The 22,793-nt window shown below is 38.8% G+C and overlaps 1 protein-coding gene across 1 annotated transcript in view; it reads right to left on the bottom strand.

Moving 5' to 3' along the window:
* LOC124596366 (clavesin-2-like) overlaps positions 1 to 7,675 on the bottom strand; it is a 69,620-nt gene extending 61,945 nt beyond the window's left edge. The window contains exon 1 of the mRNA XM_047135473.1: positions 7,592 to 7,675. The gene's annotated coding sequence lies outside the window, so the exon portion shown is untranslated. The remainder of the gene's footprint in view (positions 1 to 7,591) is intronic.
* Between the last annotated feature and the right edge of the window lie 15,118 nt (positions 7,676 to 22,793).

The following is a 22,793-nucleotide window of genomic DNA, read 5'->3' as shown; positions in this document are numbered from 1 at the left end:
TGTGCCTGCCAAACCCTACCTTGACCATCAAGGTCGCCTGATCTCTCCCCAATTGAGAACGTCTGGTGTATTATGGGTAGGACCCTCCAACCAGCTTGGGATTTTGAAGATATAACACGCCAATTGGACAGAATTTGGCACAATATCCCTCAGGAGGACGTACAAAATCCTATCAATCAATGCCAAGTCAAACAACTGCTTGCGTAAGGGTTAGAGGTGGACAAACACATTACTTATTTGCTCAATTTGTGAAGGTCTTTCTCTTGAATAAATCATCCTATTTTTCTGCAGTTGTAATCTTTTTTATGTCCATACATTTGCATCGAGTATAGAGTGTATTTAATTATGGGTTTATACTTTGCGACACGAATAAACCTGATGCAGTAGTTCAAGCTATTTGTTCCCTGGCTGTAGTCAGATGATTCATATGGTGTGTATTCTAAGTCATCGGTGGAGCAGAATGTAGATCCTCTCGCCCCCCAGTACTCAGAGCTCACATCAAAATTCAGAAAACCAACGGCAATCTACAAACAATTCTATGAATCTAAGTAATCCATTGTGTATTTTCTTTCATAGGCCAAGTGGAGCATTGTCTTTTCAGAACAAAATACGTATGTGGCTACATACCGAAAGGATCTGATATCACATTAAATACAGCAAATCGGTAAAAAAATTTCCAGACACGTTTTGTAGAAGACCACCACCTTATGTAATTTTATTTAGTTCTCTGTGGTACAGTTGTACCACCAGCAAAAAGAGTTGTCAGATTTTGAGGTTAAAGTGTCGCCAACTGGGTTCTGAGCAGATTACAGTCAACTGAGTATTGAGTAGCGTACAGCCAGCTGAGTTTTGAGGTTAGAAACATCGACACTGAGTGTTAAGTTAAAAAACTTGTATTCTTTAAGTAACTTTAGGCCGCATACTGTATTCTGATATGAAATTCTTCAGAAATTAATATGTCAAAGAGTATTAAACCATTGACTGGAGAAGTAGATTGCCCACGTTGGAAAATGAAAAATTAGAGATATGCTGGATTACCATAAAGATGCATCAGAAGTCATTGATACGATGTTCGTGAAACTCAAACCACTGGAGGACGGCGCAACAGATATAGAAGCCAAAAAGCAGAAAGAACAGTTTGCCTACTATCGAAAGACCAACAGTTACGCGAAGTGTATCATAAATAGCGTAAATTTTCCCGTCGCCAGAAATTCCGTCACGCCACTAAGTTTTAATGTTATGCTAGTAGACAACATACAGTTTAGATCTCCTCTGTTATATTTTGAATACATTTCAAACAAAGTAGCGCCATTTGAGTCCTTATATCTATTTTACACACAGTATAGTATGGCTAGGGACTGTGCTTGTTGTGAGCTGACACAAGGAGCCAGCATAGGATGCCTCTCCTGTTGGACCAGCGATCTATTTTCCTGCGCAGTCCGGACAAGTACAGAGAGTGGGTGTGCTAGTCATTGGGAGCTCCAATGTTAGGCGGGTGATGGAGCCCGCAAGGAGATAGCAGGCACGCAGGGAAAGAATTTCAGTGTGCATTCAGTATGTTTGCCGGGAGGTCTCATCCATGATGTGTAAGAGGCCCTGCCGGCGGCTATCGAGCGCACTGGGTGCAATCAGCTGCATGTTGTGGCACATGTCGCCACGAATGATGCCTGCTGCTTGGGTTCAGAGGCCATCCTTCGCTCTTTTTGGCGGCTGGCTGATTTGGTGAAGGAACATAGCAACGCACGCGGAGTCCATGGTAAGCTGTCTATTTGTAGCATCGTACCCAGAGTTGATCGCGGACCTCTAGTTTGGAGCAGAGTGGAAGGTCTAAACCAGAGGCTCAGACGACTCTGCGACGGTAACTGATGCGAATTTCTCGACTTCCGCTATCGGGTACAGAATAGTAGGTTTCCCCTTAATAGGTCAGACGTGCACTACACGCAGGAAGCGGCTACTAGGATAGCAGAGTACGTGTGGTGTGCACATGGGACTTTTTTTTAGGATAGAGAACCCCTCCCTTGGGATCAAAGTCAATTTGAATGTTAAATCAGCTACAGTGACCTCAGAGAATCTAAGTCCTTTCAGATCAGAGATAGAAAAGATTAATATGAGTTTAGGAAGCTGCACGAGCATCCAAGGAAAGGTCCCAGTATTAGTATCGCTTCTAGGATGATATTTTCATTCTACAGCGGAGTGTGCGCTGATATGAAACTTCCTGGCAGATTAAAACTGTGTGCTGGACCGAGATTCGAACAGGCATGGGTGCACGAATGGCAAAACGTCATTTGTTCGGATGAATTCAGGTTCTGTTTACAGCATCATGATGGTCGCATCCGTGTTTGGCGACCTCGCGGTGAACGTACATTGGAAGCGTGTATTTGTCATCGCCATACTGGTGTATCACATGGCGTGATGGTATGGGGTGCTATTGGTTACACGTCTCGGTCACCTCTTGTTCGCATTGTCGGCACTTTGAACAGTGGACGTTACATTTCAAATGTGTTACGACTCGTGGCTCTACCCTTCATTCGATCCCTGCCAAACCCTACATTTCAGAAGGATAATGCACTACCGCATGTTGCAGGTCCTGTACGGGCCTTTCTGGATACAGAAAATGTTCGACTACTGCCCTGGCCAGCACATTCTCCAGATCTCTCACTAATTGAAAACGTCTGGTCAATGGTGGCCGAGCAACTGGCTCGTCACAATACGTCAGTCACTACTCGTGATGAACTGCGGTATCGTGTTGAAGCTGCAGTGGCAGCTGTACCTGTACACGGCATCCAAGCTCTGTTTGACTCAATGCCCAGGCGTGTCAAGGCCGTTATTACGGCCAGAGGTGGTTTTTCTGGGTACTGATTTCTCAGGATCTATGCACCGAAATTGCGTGAAAATGTAATCACATGTCATTTCTTGTATAATATATTTGTCCAATGAATACCCGTTTATCTTCTGCATTTCTTCTTGGTGCAGCAATTTTAACGGCGAGTGTTGTAGATGGAAACAGTTGCCGAATTTCACTCTGTGGGCTCCATACGCCAGTAACGTCTGAGCATGTTAGGTGCTTCTATTAATTTTTGCATAGTAGTAGAAACTATAGATGAATTATTCAACCGCTTGACTTTACATAGCATAGTGTCTCAACTGGTAACATCGTTTACCTCTTGACTTCAGATAGTAGTGGTTCCTCAAGGCCACACGAAAGCGCACTACGTCGACACCTCGTACGCCGTATGTTCCCGAGCGTCATTCATTCAAAGGAGTGTCAAATGTTTACACACTCTACTTTGTCTTACTTTCAGACAAAACATACCATACCGGATTCATTTTTCAAAATTTTTGTGTATTTGAGCTACTTATTTTCATCTACTGTGATGAAAAATCCAGTATCAATGTAACACGAATCCTTTTGGGAATAAATAAATAATAACAAAATAACAAAGTAACGACGAAAGTAGTGAAGAGTAGTGGGAAAGAGAGTAACGTCTTCCTTGACATTAAAAGTATGGTTACACAGGACGGTCGCAGGAAGCAAGATATCGGAAGTAGAAAGACGTCGGCAAAAAGAGCTTTCTTCAATGTAAGATCTCTACCTTGCAGGAAGTGAGGAACAAGTTCCTGAAAGTGTACAGCATTGTTTGGAAGCGAAACGTGGACCATAAGAAATGATGAGAAGGTGTAACTGGAAACATATAAAAATGTGAACCTATCGAAGAATGTTAGAAATTAGCTGTACAGATAAAGTGAATAGAATTCCGAAAACCATTATGATGCGTTAGGAGTATGCATAGCGTGTCATTTACAGTAGCCGTAGCTGATCCTGTATCTGTCTCGTATAAAGTAGGGCCAAGAGGGAATCCCTTCTATGTCGGAAGCGCTGCTCATAACGACCAATCATGGGTCCGGCACCCTTGCGCTTCTTCGGTATTTTTCCGAAAAAGTTCCGTGCACTTCTGCCGTTTGCTGTCGTTTGCCAAAAAGTTCGTTTCGATAAGTTGAACTGTTCACAAAATAAAAGGGCGTTAGTTTTAGATGGTGAAAATCTTACGAAAATTTACACTTTAGCTGAGTTGAACTACTAAGAATACTCAGAAACGAAACAGAGACAGTACCGGATTAGCCACGTGGCAAGGGTTAGCAAATGCTACAGGTCCCGCACATAAGAGAGCCCCGCACCCGGTTGTATATATATATATATATATATATATATATATATATATATATATATATATATATATATATATATATATCAAGTTAGATATGAATGGCATTCTACCCACCGTCCAATGAAAAGACGGTAGAGTCCAAATCTGCAATAAGTAGTAGTAATTTTAGCTCATTTCTAAAAGTGATAGCTGACCACACCATACATTACGTGCGTAAGTTGACAATTCCGCACAACTTACAGAGGATTTCCCTTATGTTGTCCGAACTAGTCGTAATAACCGGAAAAACAGGGTGCTATTGATTATCACAGGCCACCGATGGCAAAACTTTTTTGCTGAAAATACGTTATTCTTACGTTTTTTAGGGTGGGAAATCCAAATATGACACTCCAAAAACTGCATTAGCCACCATTTCTTCACATTTTACAGTTAAATTTATTAAATTAAGCGATTTTTTAAAGAATTTAACAGCTTTTACATAGTTAAAATAATATGAAAAGGAGGTGTAACGAATGTAGATAACGTTGATAGCACTGCTGAAAAACATTTGCTGGCTGGAAAGGTCGATTCTATTCTTATGTTATCAAATGGTGTTTTGTTTACTGTCAACCTAACCTCACTTTCCCATTTCCTGTACATGTGCTCAGTACAATGTCAAATCGTGGTTGTAAGACATCTGCTGACAGTTTTTGTTATATTTGTGGTGAATCTGTGATTAAAAAACACCAATGAAACATTACAGACTTTGTGAAAAAGGTTTATCTATCATACTTTGGGTCTAAACTTGGTGATCAAGATAAATCTTGGGTGCTGCATAAGGTATGTTGTGTGTGTGTTGAAGATCTGAGAAAATGGTCCAAAAAGGAGAAAAAAAGCCTTTAGATTTGCTGTTCGTATGATATGGAGGGAGCCAAGAAATCATTCTGATGATTGCTACTTTTGCAGTGTTGATATTACTGGTCATAATTCAAAAAACAAGAATGTAATAAGCTACCCTAACCTTCCGTCTGCCATCCGACCATTGGGGCATGGACTAGATTTGCCGGTTCCTGAACCACCAGATGATTTAAATTCTATTCCAGCAGAAATATTTTCTGATGTACTAGCTGATTTAGATGAACCAGATGACGATGAATTCCATTGTAATACAGAAAGTCTAGAGCCCAGATTGTTTACTCAGACCGAGCTTATCGATTTGGTTAGGGATCTGGGCTTAACAAAAGAAAAAGCTGAATTGCTTGGCTCTAGATTGAAAGAAAAGAACTTACTGGCAGTTGGAACCAGAATATAGATGTATAGAAAGAAAGAGCAGCAATTTTCCAAGTTTTTTCAACAAGAAGGTGATTTAATGTACAGCTCAAACATGTCTGGTCTGATGAATGAGTTTGGTATTGAATACAAAATGGAAGACTTGAGACTGTTTATTGATTTCTCCAAAACTAGTTTAAAGGCTGTTTTATTACACAGTGATAACATGTATGTATCTATATCTGTTGGACATTCTGTACATATGAAAGAAAACTATAAAAACCTAGAGATAGTGCTAAATAAAATAGGCTATTCTGCTCATGGTTGGATGATATGTGGCGATCTAAAAGTAACATGCACGTTCCTTGGTCAGCAAGGTGGCTTTACCAAATTTCCATACTTCTTGTGTGAATGGGACATTAGGGTTAGCGATCGATACTGGTGCAGAAAGAACTGGCCGGTGAGGGAGTCTTTAAAACCTGGTGAGAAGAACATTGTACGCAAAAACCTTGCAGATCCAAAAACCTACTCCTATGACCTCTACATATAAAGTTAGGCCTAATGAAACAGTTTGTAAAGGCTTTGCCCTGTAAAGATGGATCATGTTTTAAGTATCTCTGCCAAAATATTCCACACCTTTCAGAAGCTAAAATAAAAGAATGCGTCTTCGTTGGACCTGACATTAGAAAATTGAGGTCTGATGTTAACTTTGAATCCACAATTACCTTAAATGAGGAAGAAGCATGGGTATCATTCAAGCAAGCCGTTACAAAGTTCTTAGGACATGAAAAAAAAAACAACCAGAATATGTTTCTATTATAGCTACAATGTTAAAGAAATTTAAAACTTTAGGATGTTTAATGAGCCTGAAAGTTCACTTTTTGAACAGTCACCTTGATTACTTCTCGGACAATATGGGAGATGTTAGTGAGGAGCAAGGAGAGCGTTTTCACCAGGACATTAAAGTGATGGAAAAACGCTACCAAGGCCGCTGGAGCACCAACATGATAGGGGACTACTGTTGGTCACTTCACCGAGAAGTTCACCAAGCAACTCATCGTAGAAAAAGCTACACAAGAAGCTTCAAAGAAAAAAGAGAAAGAAAATACAAACCAATTCCAGCTGACAAGTGAAGCCTCTATTAACATATATCATTATTTTAAGTAGCTCATTGTAAATCCAAACCATGCTTATTTTGTAACAAAGCGTTTCATTAATTTCCCCGTTTACTGTATAGCAAAGGATTTTTATACTACATAATAAAAAGCATATTGCTCGAAAACTATGGCTGATACAAGAAAAACCTAAGGCTAGATTTGGATTCATCTAATAAAAATTATAAAGATCAGCTATCAAAATAAAAAAGTTGTTCAAAAAATTGTTTTCGTTGGCCTGTGTTACCAGTAAGAATGTAATTAATGGATAGCATTTGCTACGGCCTTGCACTGACGCAATTCAGCACTGAACAGACATTTGTTTTCTGTGTCGGCTAGTCCATCTGTAATATCATGCATATTTTCGTCTAGAATGAAGCGTAGCAGAAATGAAATACGTATACTGATAAACTCTAAACTTAGACAATTGTATCAAGATTTCACATCTTCACTTACTCCGAGAGAAAATGTTCAGTGTTTATCAACAAAAAAGTTCGTTTGAACGTTGCAATGCTTCATTAAGAACGAGTCAAGTAAAGATGAAAGCAACTTGCATTCCTTTGATATCAGACACTATGTAACTGGATAAATACGGTGAGATCTACATTTTATACTGAAACTCAAACCGCACTAGTGCCTAACATTTCGAGTGGTATAAAGCTTTGCTAACCATAACAGACACAGTAAAACTCAGCCCAATTCACCTTAATAAACTGAGCTATGTGATCAGAAAAAAGGGAGACTAATAGTTGAGATTAATGTGCTAGCACGGGGGACCAATTTAAACATTGTCTATAATAAGGTTTCAACGTCTACTGTAAGTATTTTGAGAACGATGTTATTTATGACCAGTGGAACAAGACTCATGGTGTGCATGTACTACGAATTTTATTTAAAATTTACTGCGAGAACTTTGATAAATCTAGCTCATCAACAGCCCCCCCCCCCTCTTTCTCTCTCTCTCTCTCTCTCACACACACACACACACACACACACACACACACACATAGACGTCAGACGTACCTGTCAAACAGCCGGTCACGCTGTTAGCGAGAGACTCATCACTGGACGCAGCACCACGGATTATCTCCAGTGCTGCTGAGCCTGTATCGGCAGTTTGCGCATGCGCAGAATGTATCTTAAAGTCGGCAGTCGTCTGCGGGAATTGTGATAAGCTTTCAGGTAGCTGTTCTTGCAGTACACCTCAAAGATATTGTATCGCGATTTCAATTTGCTAGATGCTTATCGAATCTGCCCCTTTTCTCTCAGGCTATTCCAACTAGCTGAATCGATTCAATAAAAGTAACAGTGCAGACTTGGAGCAAGTTAACGACGTAGACAGAGTAACAGACTACATAGTCATTCTTATTTTTCTCTTGTGTCTTTGTCACAAATCGGCGCAGGTTCGGCACGATTATTTAACGGATGTAGCATGGCTAATTTAAGCGGGACGAAATATGTGTACCTCAACAATCTGCGTATAGCGTTATTCATGTGAAACTGAGCGAAAGTTTTTCTAAATGTTTACGAAGCGTGTAACTGAGGTGGGACTTACGTAACAGCCCGATACTCACTTAATGGGATGTGGAAAACCGCCTAATAGCCACATCCATAATCTTCTGTATACACAGTGTAACGGGTACAAGTGCAGATATTTCCATTAGTGACTGAAGATGGTGTGTTAAACATCATTACATCAATAGTTGCCCATTTGCAGACTAATAATTGGCACTATTACGAGTCCTATGTTCTTAGATTGGTTAGTAGCTCCAAGTACATGTGGCAAAAGCAAACTATTAATGTTTATTTTCCCCTGGGCAACAAGTCAGGTGCTGAAACCACAATGAGTGGACGCAAAACTGCAAGTCTATACTGACAGGCGTAGTCCACTTTGTCGTGCAATTAAATCAGGTGAGACTGAGAAAATTAGATTAGGAAATGAAAAACTAAAAATAGGAGACAAGTTTTGCTGTTTGGGTACAGCCGTATATGAAAAGGAAACTTGAACGACAAACAGTGCAAACAAGAAACTTTTGCACTGTGTTGTTACAGAATAATGCTGAAGATCAGACGCGCAAATCGGGTAAGCAGTGGAGAAGTAATGAATGGGATTTCGGAGGAAATAAATTTATGGCATAACTTGTCTTAAATACAGGCTCGGATGATGAGACATGTCCTGAGGCGTCAGTGAACAGTTAATTCAGTAACTGAGATAATCATAGGGGATAAAATCGTAGAGGGGGCCCATGGCTTGACTACAGTAAGCAGATTCAAGAGGATGTGGGTACGAACAGTTCTGTAGAGATGAAGAGGCTTGAACAGGATAGACTGGCGTGGAGAGTTGCTTGAAACTAGCCTTCGGACTGAAGACAGCGGTACAGTAGGCTGGAAAATAGGTTCACAACCCGAAATATGAGTCGTAAAAAAAACTTTTTATGAAACAAGGCAAAAAGTGTTTCGTTAAGTTAATACAATACGCTAGGTTTCACCAAGAGTCCATAAATGAATCAATTAAAACGTAAAAAAAAATTGTTTCTTCATGTATGAGCCCACAGCCTCGATGTAATTTCTGAATGCTAGAACCGTTTTAGATATCCAAGCAAACTGTCAAATTCTTTGTATAAGATTATCTTTATCATGTTTTGCGCTACATGACTGGCCATTTTCAAACGCCTGTAATAAGATTACTGATGGAGTCAAAAGGTTAAACACATTTCTGACATCGTTACACTTTGAATATAACTGCTGCTACATCACTTACAATTTCGTTGGTGATACGTGTGTCATATTTACCGTCGCAACTGTAGGTAGTCTAACAAGAGATATAGTATACAACGTGTAACATTGTCAAAAAACTGTTTTTGCGTTTAATTTGTTGGTATTGTCATTACAGGTATTTGAAAATGACCACCGACCGGAACTGGTCAGTTTTAACGTAATGCACCATGCAATAAAGGTCATCTTGTATAAAGAACTTAGGAGTCTATGGTGGACATACAAAAAAATGGATTTACTATACAGAAATAAATTTAGTAAATAAATTGAACATTTTTTTACATAGGCTTTTTTTATAGTGTTCCACAATCATCGTTAAAGTTTCTGTATGTGTGATCGTTGCTTACGAGCTGCAGTAGGACTGCACTTTGATTACTTTCGATACATTTCGTGGATGCCACAATCGACAATTGAATCGGAAAAATCCTTGTGATTTGTCCGCTGTATATCATGTCACAACCATCACATCCGGTTGTAAATATTCCTGAAGTATTTAATTGTACCAGTCTATGGCTGGTGCGTCTTATAATTTTTTTTCTTTTAGTAAGAAATCCAATTTTGATTATCATATTTTTAAAAGTTTGGCCTATTTCGTTTGAAATGTTGCTTTAATACCCCAGAATTGCGAAATTGCTACTTTATTTAGCCGTTTTCTTTTCTAGGGTAGTTTTGTTGGTGATTGACTTCGTTTAGTTTCCAACTTATATTTGTGCATTATTTAGTCAACTGTGGTTCAAAATCGTTTACTTTGGTTAAATTTTCAAGGATTACTATTCCTTCGTTAATCTTGTCCTCATCTTCTTCTTGCCTCAAAGCAAGGTAGATGTTATTACTTACGCATTTGGCAAGGTTAGTTTATTGAGTGGCCGTTTGCTCTTCCTGTCTCCACCCTCATATCGAAATGATACCCCCTTATCGAAAAGATCGAGCCGAATTTCCCGTTATGCAATCGGAGGTATAGCACTGCGGTGCCATCCCAAGGACGGTAGGCCAATCCAGCAGCCACTCTTATATACTATCGAGAACTATGAGCAGAAGGAAGGTTTTATGATGGTGGTACGCACGCATAGAGACCAGTCATGGATACACAGCTCGGCGCTTATCACAACAGGAAACGGTCGAAGGGCGTATACAAACATGTTCACTGGACTGGTCAACACTAGAGGACGATTATCTCTACTGATAAGTACCGGTTTAGCTTGCAAAGTGGCTCTAGACGACCTTCAATTTGGCGAAAAGTGGGAAGCCGTTAAGGTTTACGAAAGGGATGTCTCCGGACGAGGAAACGTTTGGGGAACGTTATATCTTTAAGTGGTTGTCGAGACTTTTATATCCTTTAACGTGGAGATGTGGATGCGTATATATAATTATATTGAGATGATATCGTTGTTATTGTATATGATTTTACGCCAGTGTGGTAAGTGATGATATAACCATACCAGATGGCAATGGTCAACCACATTGGACTCTCAGAGGAAGTGCAAGGGGTGAACAAAAATAGGGAAACCCCAAAAACACAAGACATTACCATGTCTAATGTAGTGGAGAAGCGTTTCCGTTCAAAAAAGGTTCCACTCCTCTCGAAATGGATAAGTACAAGCTCTGTATGGTTTTCAAGCGTTTCCTGCAAAACTTTCAAGTTTACCTAACGATGATGGGGGTGGGTAACGATCACGCACACGTCTCTCCAAAGCAGACCGCAAAGACTCAGTAATATTGAGATATAGTGACGTTGATGGCTAGGGGAGATGCAATTGTTCATCCTCGTTCTCACGAAACCAGTACTGGACGATGTGATTTGTACGAACAGGCGCCCTGTCTCCTTGGAACACAGCATCACCATTCGAGAACAAGCATTGTGCCATGGGTGCAAAGTGGTCACATAATCCTTCTCAGTAATGTGGCCTTGCAGAGTAACCACGGGGCCAATGGAATGCCATGATGTGGCTGCCCAAAACATCGCCGAACCTGCACCATATTTCACTCTTGGGACATAAACTCGGCCAGAATTTGGAAACAGAGCGCAACAAGACTCATCCGTCCACATGACTTTCTTCCATTGCTTGATAGTTCAGGTTTTATGGCTTTAGCATCATGTTTACCTGTTAAGGGCATTTATATCACTGATGAGTGGTGTCGGCATTCCAGCTCGCTTTGCAACTCGAAGCTTATGGAGCTCCCTTCGTGTTGCTTTGGTGATGACGTGTTAGAGCGTGCGACATTCAGTTCTACAGTGACTTTTGCGGCTGTCGTGCTCCTATTTCTCGATACAATCCTCTTCAATAACCGTCCGTCACGATCACTCAGCACACACTTTCCACCGCGTTGTGACTTAGCAGATGATGTTTTTCCTCTCTCCCTGTATGCCGTGCCTCTTGCAACACCAAACACTTCGACAATCTTGGATGCGGGAGCATCCAGCATCTATTTTTCATACGGACTTCATGTCTAGGATAGTTGTAGCCGTACCTACTATGGTTGTGCGAAACTCGTATGCTTCTTTCCTCATCCCCCCTACACTGATGTGTTTAATGTGACAAGCTGGAAGCATAACAATTTCTATAATGATGTAGCTTGATAATGTTCACGGGGTTGTAATTAGTTGACTGATAAATAATGAAATAAAGTCACGGTATATTGACAATTTTTACTTATGGGCCGTCTGGCAGCAACTGAATAAAACACTATTTTAGTGCCATACGCGTTTCGCCTTTATTTTCTGCAAGGCATCATCAGTGGCCTGGAATATGTACATATGTTAGCTATTTAATTCTCATTTTTGTCACTGTGCCTGTAGGTTATAAACAGTTCTGATGGTATTTCCTATTAAGTAGTAATGTTTTGAACTGTACTTACAGGTTGCGTGAACAATTTCTTACATATTACGCTCCTGTTGCATTTTTGGTGTTGTTCTCCTTCTTATGAATGCCAATTTGCGGTTTTTTTTCCACATTCCACAGCACTATGAACAGAACGCTTGTTTCAATGCAATGTTTCGGTTTCTGTTGGCGACTGTCGAATGTTTTTGCCAAAGATCGAATGTTATTGCCAAACTTTCGAGTGTAATTATTGAAGTATCTGTGTATGCATTTGTGTGTGAGTGTATGTGTATTTTGGTGTGATATAATTTTTTTGTACTCTGTGTGTGAGATATATATATATATATATATATATATATATATATATATATATATATATATATATATATATATGTATATATGGCTCTGCTTGTGTGTGTGTGTGTGTGTGTGTATTTTGGAGAACAACCTATGCATGAGAATGACTTTATTTAAGAAATTTACAACGCGTGTGGATCTATACGTAAAAAAACAACTATTCACGCATGACCCGTCACGTGGAGAATACCTGCAACACAAATTCAACGCATGTACACAGAACGTATGTTTAGGGACATGACTAAAGAGACAGTAGGTTTTCAGAGTGAGATGTCCACTAGGCTCTATAGCGTGTAAAAGATCTGCGTGATGTATTCTGTGTGGAAGTATGCGAAGTGAAATAACGGAAAAATTAGGTGAGCCCAGGAAATCGGAAGCACATGTACAGACGCCAGGGAAAAAACGCTTCGCTGCTATTGAAGCTAGAATCTCAGAAACTAGACGGGAAGTACGTGACCCGAGAAGAAAATTAGGAAATGTTTCGGGCTAGACAGAGAAGGCAGTGAGTGATTCACCATCATACAAGAGGAGGTCATGGCGCATTTGTAAAGTATTATCTTTAAAGGACCACATTATAGAAGGGATGAACAGCGAAAGTAAGGGACACGTGTTTTCAATTACGCAAAGCATAGAATTACAGCTGCCGATATAATACCGCAATCGCAACACGATCCGAATGCATCTTGCGTGAAACTCAAAATTGTTGTCGGGAAAGAGGCATATCTGTTTGACATAAGCTTCTGATAGCCCGACAAACGCTCTCGACAGTAGGGATGTCGTGTGACTTGTAGTCTCCTGCTCAGAAGATACAATACATGCCGAGATTCGTGAAAAGCTCTAGACATCTTTTCAGAACTTTGTTGTGCGAACCAAGCTTAAGCTAAAAATGTTTAGGGGAAAATTTGTGGAACGATCCAGAGTTTTAATGGAGATGTTCACCAGTGACTTTGTTGTCCTACCAAGTTACTTAAACGAAAAGATGTCAGAAGAAGAACAGTATGTGAAGAACCATCCGTAGTAAACATCCACTTTTAATGAACTACAACGGAAATAGTGACTGCTGCGCTATAGGTGTAAAACAAAGTACACGGCTATAGATGGAGGCTGAATGAAATGCGCTGGGCTGTCAAAAGGACAATGTGTGAATCATTCAGTGACTACCGTGGCAGAATTTTATCGAAAGATCTGCACAAAACCCAAGATAACCTGGCCGTATGTAAAGGCTTTTACTGGCACCAAATTTAATGTACCGATGCTCGTAGATGATACAGGAAAATGAGGATAGCAAAGTAAAAGCAGAAATGCTGAACTCTTTTTTCAAACGTCCTTGTTCTAAAGAAATTGTAATGTGTACTGCCTCAGATTAATTCTCGCAGCACCTCATAGGTGAATAATAGACGGTATTACCAGTGGTGTTGAGAAACAGCTGAAATCGCTTAACTTAAACAAAGCTTCAGGGCTCGATGGAATCCCTGTCAGATTCTCTACAGAATTTGCAGCTCCCATTTTAAACATAATAAACAGCATATTCCTAAAAAAAAAAAAAAAAAAATATATATATGTGTCCGGTGAATGGAAGAAGACGCTGGTCGCATTCGTCAACAAGAAGGGTGACAGAAATAATCACTGCATACGTGGAGTAGGTATCTGTTAGTTCCGTCTCACGAAGTTTTTGTTTAGTATTTTCGTGATGTATCTATTTCAGTCCTTTCTTTCGGATGGTAGTTCAGGATCTGCTTAGATCGTCTTTCAGCTCTCATTGTTTTCACGTGCGGTTTCCACCTATATCTATGTTCAGTTATTTCCTCATTGATAGCATTTACATTCGACTCATTCCGAGCGTTTTCATTTTTAATTAAATCTCTTCTTGTACGATCTTTCACTTTCTCGAAAATCTCATCGCTGCTGATTGCATTTTGTCGTAATCTTTTTTGTTAGTTGTCCAGTTCTCATTTTTATACAACAGTGATGGCGTTACGATAGTTTTATAAAATTTAATTTTTGTTCTTTTCTTGCATTGTGTTAAATGTGCAATCTATTGCTTGAAATTTGAGCAGCCTTTCATATGTATCATTGTCATAATCATAACTGTGATACTTATTCAAATATTTCGTTGTTAATTATTATCTTCGACGGTTTGGGTGTTTCCCTTGAAAGACCATAGTTTTCGTCTTATGTAGTGGAATTTTAAGTTTCTGTTGTGCACAAATTTGGTTTATCCAGTGAACTGCTAACTGCAGGTATCGTTTAGTTTCTTATATAATTACTAGGTCAACAACTTCGCTTCCGCCTTTTTTCTCGAAGGTCGAGACATTATTGTGAAAAACTGACAGAAAATTTACAACACAAAGCACTGACCATCGCTGCCCATTACTTTCTCCCATCTTTAGAGCAGCGTACGAATAACTGGGCATCTTTTGAAGATGTCTATGAATCGATGTAATTTTGCACTTTTTCGTGTAGCCGGGAGTGCTGGACAGCCAGGCCATGCGCCATTGATCGTAAAAGGCGGCAGTCAGGGGGAGCAAGGTGTGGAGAATACGGCGGACAGGGTAAGACTTCCCATTTCAACGTTTCCAAGTATGTTTCTGTGGGTTTTGCGACATGGGGACGAGCATCGCCACGCTGTAAAATCACTTTTTCATGTCCGTCGCTGTACTGTGGCCGTTTGTCTTTCAGTGCTCGGCTCAAACACGTCAACTGCTTTCGATAAAAATCTCATGTGATGGTTTCCGTGGGTTTCAATAGTTTCGGAAACTTCCTCTCTTCCACCGCCTTGCCGCCTTCAACGTCGAAGTCACCGTTCTTGAAGCGTTGAAACCATTCTCTGCACTTTCTTTCACTAATAGATACCTCGCCATGAGTGTTACCCAGATTTTATGAGCCTTAGCTGCAGTTTTCTTCAAATTAAAGCATAGAATAAAAATTTACCGCAAATGACGAGAACTGGTCTCGTAAGTTGACATATTCAACAGAGAATAACTTTATGATGCAATAATGAATTGACTAATATTTTGGTGGTGTTATGTTTACAAATTCGTAAGTTTGTTGTATGGCACTTAAGACCTACCAACTGAACCTCAACTTGCCGCTGCTGCTGTCTATTGCAAAACGCCAGAAGCAAAATTGTAGATCTCATACTTCATCAGCAGCAGTTAGCAATGCAATTAAATTAGTGTGTTAATGTAATGTAATTTCTGGATAATTATCCGATTTCCGATTTTTAAGAATACTGCCAATAAAATTTTTAAAAGGAATAGATGAGAGGCAAAACCCTTGTATCACTCCTTGACATATTTTTATCTCATCTGTCCTTCCTCTCCTGCATTTGTTACTATTTTTCTCTCACTATTTCCCTTAGAATGCATGGTAGGTAGTCATTGTCATTTATTATTGTCAAAAATGTATTTCCATCAATTTGATTGAAAATTTTTTGAAAATTTATTAAAGCTATGTGGGTTTAGAGATTAAAACCTCTTTGTGTTTCTGTCACTCTGTTATTATGAAAATATCTTCGCTACACCAAGTATTTTTCTAAATTCATTGTGATAGCCTAGAAGTGCTTCAGCTAGTAATGTATCGTGTTGTTCAAGATCTTTGAGTACATAACGTTCAGCGTACTAATACCTCTGTAGTGTCGTATCGACAGCTCTTTGTGAATAGAGAGATAATGTGCACCGTATTCCACGTGTTTGGAATTGATAAGATCTAGGAATCTGTCACTCTGTTATTATGAAAATATCTTCACTACACCAAGTATTTTTCTAAATTCACTGTGATAGCCTAGAAGTGCTTCAGCTAGTAATGTATCGTGTTGTTCAAGATCTTTGAGTACATAACGTTCAGCGTACTAATACCTCTGTAGTTTCGTATCGACAGCTCTTTGTGACTAGAGAGATAATGTGCACCATATTCCACGTGTTTGGAATTGGTAAGATCTAGGAATTGATAAGATCTAGCAATATGGCAAGGAACCCCTTGAGTGCGAGGTCGCAAGTTCAGTCTTTAGTAAGGCGCATTTCAAAGTGTCGTCTTAACAATTATGACAGGGAAAGTGTTAGCTGCTAATGATTCTCCATGTGCTTCAGGATGGCTACGGAAAACTAAAGTCCATGTCATGTTGGAAGGCAGCCCAATTTTCAGCCGCTTTGCGCATCCCCCTCCATTAGCCACCGGTAGCCAATAATATTCATTCTCTTTCCGGGCGGCTAGCAGCGAGTTTATAGCTAGACAGCGAGAATCTCGCTTCTACATGCTGCACTGTTGCCGTACTTAGCGACAACCGAATGATTCATTCAACTATCAGTTGTTTCTGTTTTCTTTTTCTTTCTTGTAGCAGTATAGCTGTGAATGTGTATCTGTTGATGTGGGGCGGCGGGTTAAATTATGATGGTGGTTCACTGTCTTTGTTGTGCGCCGTCTTTCTCACGCGAGCCTGGCAGCTATTTTTGTGGTCAGCCAGAAAGCGATAGAGAACATAATGACCATAGTTTCCAGTCTGCACGGCCAAATTCTTGTCCATCCCACTGAAAGAAATGTTTCTATTTTCTTTCTGCTTAGCGGGATCGGGAATTTGATAATAAATGAAGTTATAAAGTTCTAGTTCATACATATAATTAGTAAAGTATCTTTTGCACAACTCTTTGAAAGTCACTATGTTCAATTGACAGTAAATCTTTCTATCCTAAACAGTACTATTATCAGTTCAGAGACGACCTCTACGGTACGTTCCTACCAAATTGTCTTTCGCCCTGGCTACTAATACTCAAATCAATGTTCGAAATAAATGCTGGCCACAAAAGTGGAAACAACAGTCACCATTTGCCACGCGGATTTGTAATTATCACGGACGGCACACTAACAGTTAGTTTAATAAACCAAAGCGAGGCAGAGTGCAATCCGACGTTTAACAGACGTGGATCTTACAATCGCTGAGTGCGAATTGAACCTTTCTCCTGCCTCTCGGGCTGTATTTATATATGAGCCGCAGCGGACGGGCAAGGGAACATCTGCTGTCATCTGCTTTATGCACACGGCAGCAGCTTCTGAACGGCAGCTTTTTTGGACACATAATCTGCAATAAAAAAGTTATGAATTTAGTTTAGAATCTTCTTAATTTTTACATGCATTCTGTTAAGTTGTTTGAAATCACAGAAAAAGATTCAGCTCGTTTGAATAAAAACTTTGCCTTCTAGAATTTTTATAGTAGAACCAACGGTAGATCGTTACCTCTAAACTATAACTTTAATAGATCTTGTATTGTTTGTTATTAATACTACGATTCTAATATTTGTTGTAGATCTGTTATTTAGTAAGTTTTATCATGTGCTGAAACCAAAATTTTCTACCATTAAAATTACAGGTACTTAATGTACTACAAATGGGTATATTTTAGTTACAAATTTGGTTTTCATTAAATTACTCAAAAATTAAGAGGTAGCTTACATGGTCTCTTAGTTATTATTTTTCGGTTGACCTGAAGCACCAAGAAATTTTTACATTTCTAAGTCTAATATTTAGCGCCTTCAATTTTTCTTAAAAACATGGACTCAGGCTATAATCTTTATGTTTTTAATTTGAAACTTGCACCACTTATTTATGATCTCCATAAGTACATTATGACCACATTCTAGCTTTATTATTTAGCGCCACTTATTTTTTTCTTAGAACTGTATTTTATTGAAGACTATTGATTTAATTACTTTAAGACTTGATATTTAAAACTTTATTACATTAAAGTATATGTTGACAAAGTTTGAACATAAAATTTTGATTTTTAATTTTATACCTAATTATGGTGCAATACTCGTTAAGGTGATGTGGCGCTACTAGCAGTGAACTGCTGTACGTAGTAGTAGTAGTAGTAGTAGCTTTATTCATTCACAGATCTCTTTTTACAAGGATATAGGACATGTCAAAGTATTTACAAGTTTAGACCAATTTAAAATAATTCATGTACACATACATTTACAGACTTCTAGTTAGAGATACCCATTAGATTTACTCCTGGTATACAATAATTTTTTTACAAATAACTTATTAAATAATGTAATGCCACACTGTTCACTCATATCTCACTATCAGTCACTGCATACACTACACACACATTGTTTCAAAACATTTCACTCACAAACACACACACACACACACACACACACGCACACACACATGCACACACACACCAGTGACCTCTGTGCCATTTTCCGTATCACAACTTCCCATTTGCTATCCTGAAAAACTGAGTCAGCATCCCTCTAAAATGAGTGAGATGTTGAGCTCAGAAAGAGGCGGAGGTATTAGTGTTGTGCTATACATAGCTTGGGGTTAAGTATTTATAGAAAAGGAAAAAAGAAAGAAAAAAACATAGTGTGAAGGTGTTATTTGGAATATTGGATGTTTTATAATCATTATTAGTATTATTTATATGTGTAACTTTTTTTTACCTAGCCACTACTCTGTTTTAGCTAAGTTAATCCTTCAGTGTATAAAATGTATTGCATAACAGGTATTTTTAGCTGCCTTCTTAAATAATTCTATTTTTCCAATTTCTTTAATTCTTTTTGTAATTTATTGTACAATTTTACTCCTTGGTATAAAATGCTGTTTTGAGTTTTATGTTTATTTTTTCTTGGTAAATCTAAGTTGAATCTAGCTCTTGTTACATGGTTATGGACAGATCAGTTTGTGCAATAATTACAAATTTTATTTTTGATGTGTACAATTGACTGATAAATGTATTCACATGGTGCACTTAAAATCCATAGTGTCTTGAACAGATCTTTACAACGAGCTCGACTATTATTTTTGGTTATTATTCTTATGGCTTTTTTCTGGAATTTGAAAATTGTTTTCATATTTTGTGCATTTGTTTCCCAAAACAGAACGCCATAGCTAAGAATTGAGTGTAAATATGAATAGTATGTAACTAAAAGACACTGCATGTTACACACTGATGATAGGATTCTAAGGGCATAACATGCTGATGACATTCTGTTTGCAAGTACCTTTGTGTGTTCACACCACTTCAACTGAGAATAAATATTCTTTCCTAGAAATTTTGCATTTGTTACACATCTATAGAGGTGCTATCTATATTTAATTTAACATTGTCATTTTCCCTCTTCAAACTGAGATTCATGGCATTAGTTTTCTTTATGTTCAATGTCACTTCATTGCTTATTAACCAATCGTAAACTTCCTTGAGAGTTTGATCAGCTTTCTCAAAAAAAGAAAAAAAAATGGCCCTGAGCACTATGGGACTTAACTTCTGAGGCCATCAGTCTCCTATAACTTAGAACTACTTAAACCCAACTAACCTAAGGACATCACACACACCCATGCCCGAGGCAGGATTCAAACCTGCGACCATAGCGGTCACGCGGTTCCACACTGTAGGGCCTAGAACTGCTCGGCCACCCCAGCCGGCTAGCTTTCTCAGCAAGGAGTTCTCTTGCTTTCTCAGTGACTATAATATTGCTGTCATCAGCAAAGATAATTTTTTCAATATGAGTAACACTACTGGAAAAGTCATTGATGTATATCAGGAACAGTATTGGTCCTAATATGCTACATTCCAGAACCACTATATTAATGTATTTTGATTCTGATAAGTGTTTTACTAAATGTTTAGATGTATTTGAAGTGTGTGTTATCTCTGCTCTTTGTACCCTATCTGCTAGGTATGATCGAAACCAGTCATTAGCTAACCCTCTTATTCCTAATGCTTCTAATTTATTTAATGGAATCTTGTGGTTGACTGTATCAAAGACCTTAGAAAGATCCAAAAATATGCCTGTGACACACTCATCTTTATCAAAAGCATCAAGTACAATTTTTGTGACTTCTGCTATGGCTGACTCCGTATTTTTGTTGCTTCGGAAACCAAACTGTGATTTGCTTAAAAGATTGCATTTATTCAGGTAATTGATTAATCTGTCTTTCATAATTGCTTCTACTATTTTTGAGAATGGTGACAGCAGGGAAATGAGCCGGTAATTTTCCATGTCTTCTGCATTACTTTTCTTAAGCAAAGGTGCAACTCTTGCCTGTTTTAACTGCTCTGGAAATGTCCCTGATGTGAAGGATTCATTTATTGTATTTGTTAAGGAGCCTTGTATAATATGTATGCATTGTTTTAGTAGACACATTGGTACTTCAGCTAAGCCTACTGACTTTTTATTTTTTAGGTTTTGAACATTTTATTGACTTCATTCTCTGTGGTTGAAAGTAACATCATTGTACTTAGTGCAACATTATTTACAGGTATTATATTTGTTTTGGGGAATTTTTGCTGTAACTTCTCTGCAATACTTGAAGAAAGCTCATTTCCATAGTTTGCTAAGTGTTGTGGATCATTTATTACCTTATCCTCCTCCCTTGGTAGTATGTTATTCTGCATTTGCTTGCCTCTCCCTGTTTCCTTTTTTGTAACATTCCAGACTGCTTTGCTTTTATTCTATGCATTATATATTATTTTGTCATTAAATGACTTTTTTGCAGCAATCAGCACCTTTCTATAGATCTTTTTGTATCTATGATAGAAATTTAAGAATTCTGGATCATTGTGACTCTTTTTCATGGAACTGAGGTATTTAAGGCTTGTAGTTTATGGAATTATTTGATGCCTGATTTTACTGTTGTTATTTGACAGAGATGGCCTGATAGTCCAAGATCTTTTACAGCTACATCACATTTTTCCCTGTCCATATCTGTGGCCACATGGTCGAAGTCATTGTAGTAACCCTTGTTGCACTATTGACCAATAGGGTCATACTAAAACTTTGAAGGGTTGTGAGGGTGGTGTTGGATTCATTTTGATATTAGTGTTGATGTTAATGTCCCCACACTGAATTATGCTGACCTTTGTACTTGAGACTTTATCTAGAACGTCTGTTAATTTATAGAAAAAAGTGTCCACATTACCACTGGGAGGTCTATGCACAAACAAAATGATTAATTTATTGGTGATATCAAGCCCTGTTAATTCAACAGCTGATATTTCAAAGTGTTTGTCTTCACTTAGTGTACTGAGGTCATGTATTGCTTTGAACTGTCTTCCTTTTCTGATATAAATTCAAGATCCTCCACCCCTTGAAGCAGTTCTGCAGTAAGAGTTTGCCCTTTCATACGATGATAACACTACATGTTGGATTTCTGTCTCTCTATACCAGTGGTCCGTAACTTAAACTACTTTGTAGTCCAAAGATTGGAGCTCAACTTCTAATAGTTGTATTTTGTTTTTTATTGAGTGCGTGTTTTGATGCCGGATTGTTAAGTCTGTGTAATACCCCATGTTACTCTTTCCAATTGTTTGTTTTTCTTTGTGACATCTGAAATGTTAAGACTTGTCTTGTCAGTGGTTGTTTCAGTATTTTTTAAACAGCTGGAGATACTCTTTAGGCAGGGGAACCTGTTGTTAGGATTTATCCTAAAGAAGACCTACTTCTTCTATCCATGACAACAGCTTTTTCACCATGTGTGGCCCGTATCAACCCCCTATACTTTCATGAATCAGCTGTACGAATCTTCCCTTCCCAGTTCTGTTTAGGTGTAGGCCATGCCTAGTGAAATCCCTTTCTGTTGGTAGTCCTGACGGACACTATAGAAACTTGAGCAAAGTCGGCTGCCCTCAGAGCCATCCCTAACCCCTCACTGATTCACCTCACAGCTCCATGAAGGTGTGGTCGATCATGACGTCGGAACAGCTCAACAAAGTGTACATTGGTGCCATGAGTCAGGGAAGCTATCTTGTCCAGGTCACCACCTATGTCATATGCCCCATCCGTGTCCCAGCTGTTTCCCGCCCCACTCACTATCACTACATGGTCCTCGTTTGTAAAGTCCCGGCACACTAGTTCGCCTCTGTATCTCACACACGATACAGCGCTTGTTTCGTTTCAAGGTCTCATACTACTGACGTTTGAAGACACAAGAACGGACTCCAAAATCATATGGTGTCGGCAAGATAACTGTAAACAGAATCATAAACGAAAGTGCCAGAACTGTAGGAGCCATAGAAAAAGTTGGTTTCGTATCGCTTGGAAAGCATCGAAATCACAAGGAAGCTGTTAAACAAAGGGATGGTTTTAACAACGATGTTTTAACGCGCTCGATGTGAATGATGAATGCCCGACATCACTAAAACGTGTTACAGTTATCTGCTGGAAAAAGAGTTATGGTACTGGTGGTTTCAAAGTTTTCGAAGGAATAGTTTCTCAGATAGTTATTCTGTTTGCTAACTCTTCGTCTGGTTTTGTTTCTGAGAGTAAACTTGT

The sequence above is a fragment of the Schistocerca americana genome, chromosome 2 (assembly GCF_021461395.2).
Source record: "Schistocerca americana isolate TAMUIC-IGC-003095 chromosome 2, iqSchAmer2.1, whole genome shotgun sequence".
NCBI lineage: Eukaryota > Metazoa > Arthropoda > Insecta > Orthoptera > Acrididae > Schistocerca > Schistocerca americana.
Note: the sequence above shows the minus strand (reverse complement) of the source record. Positions and strands in the feature narration are given on the sequence as shown.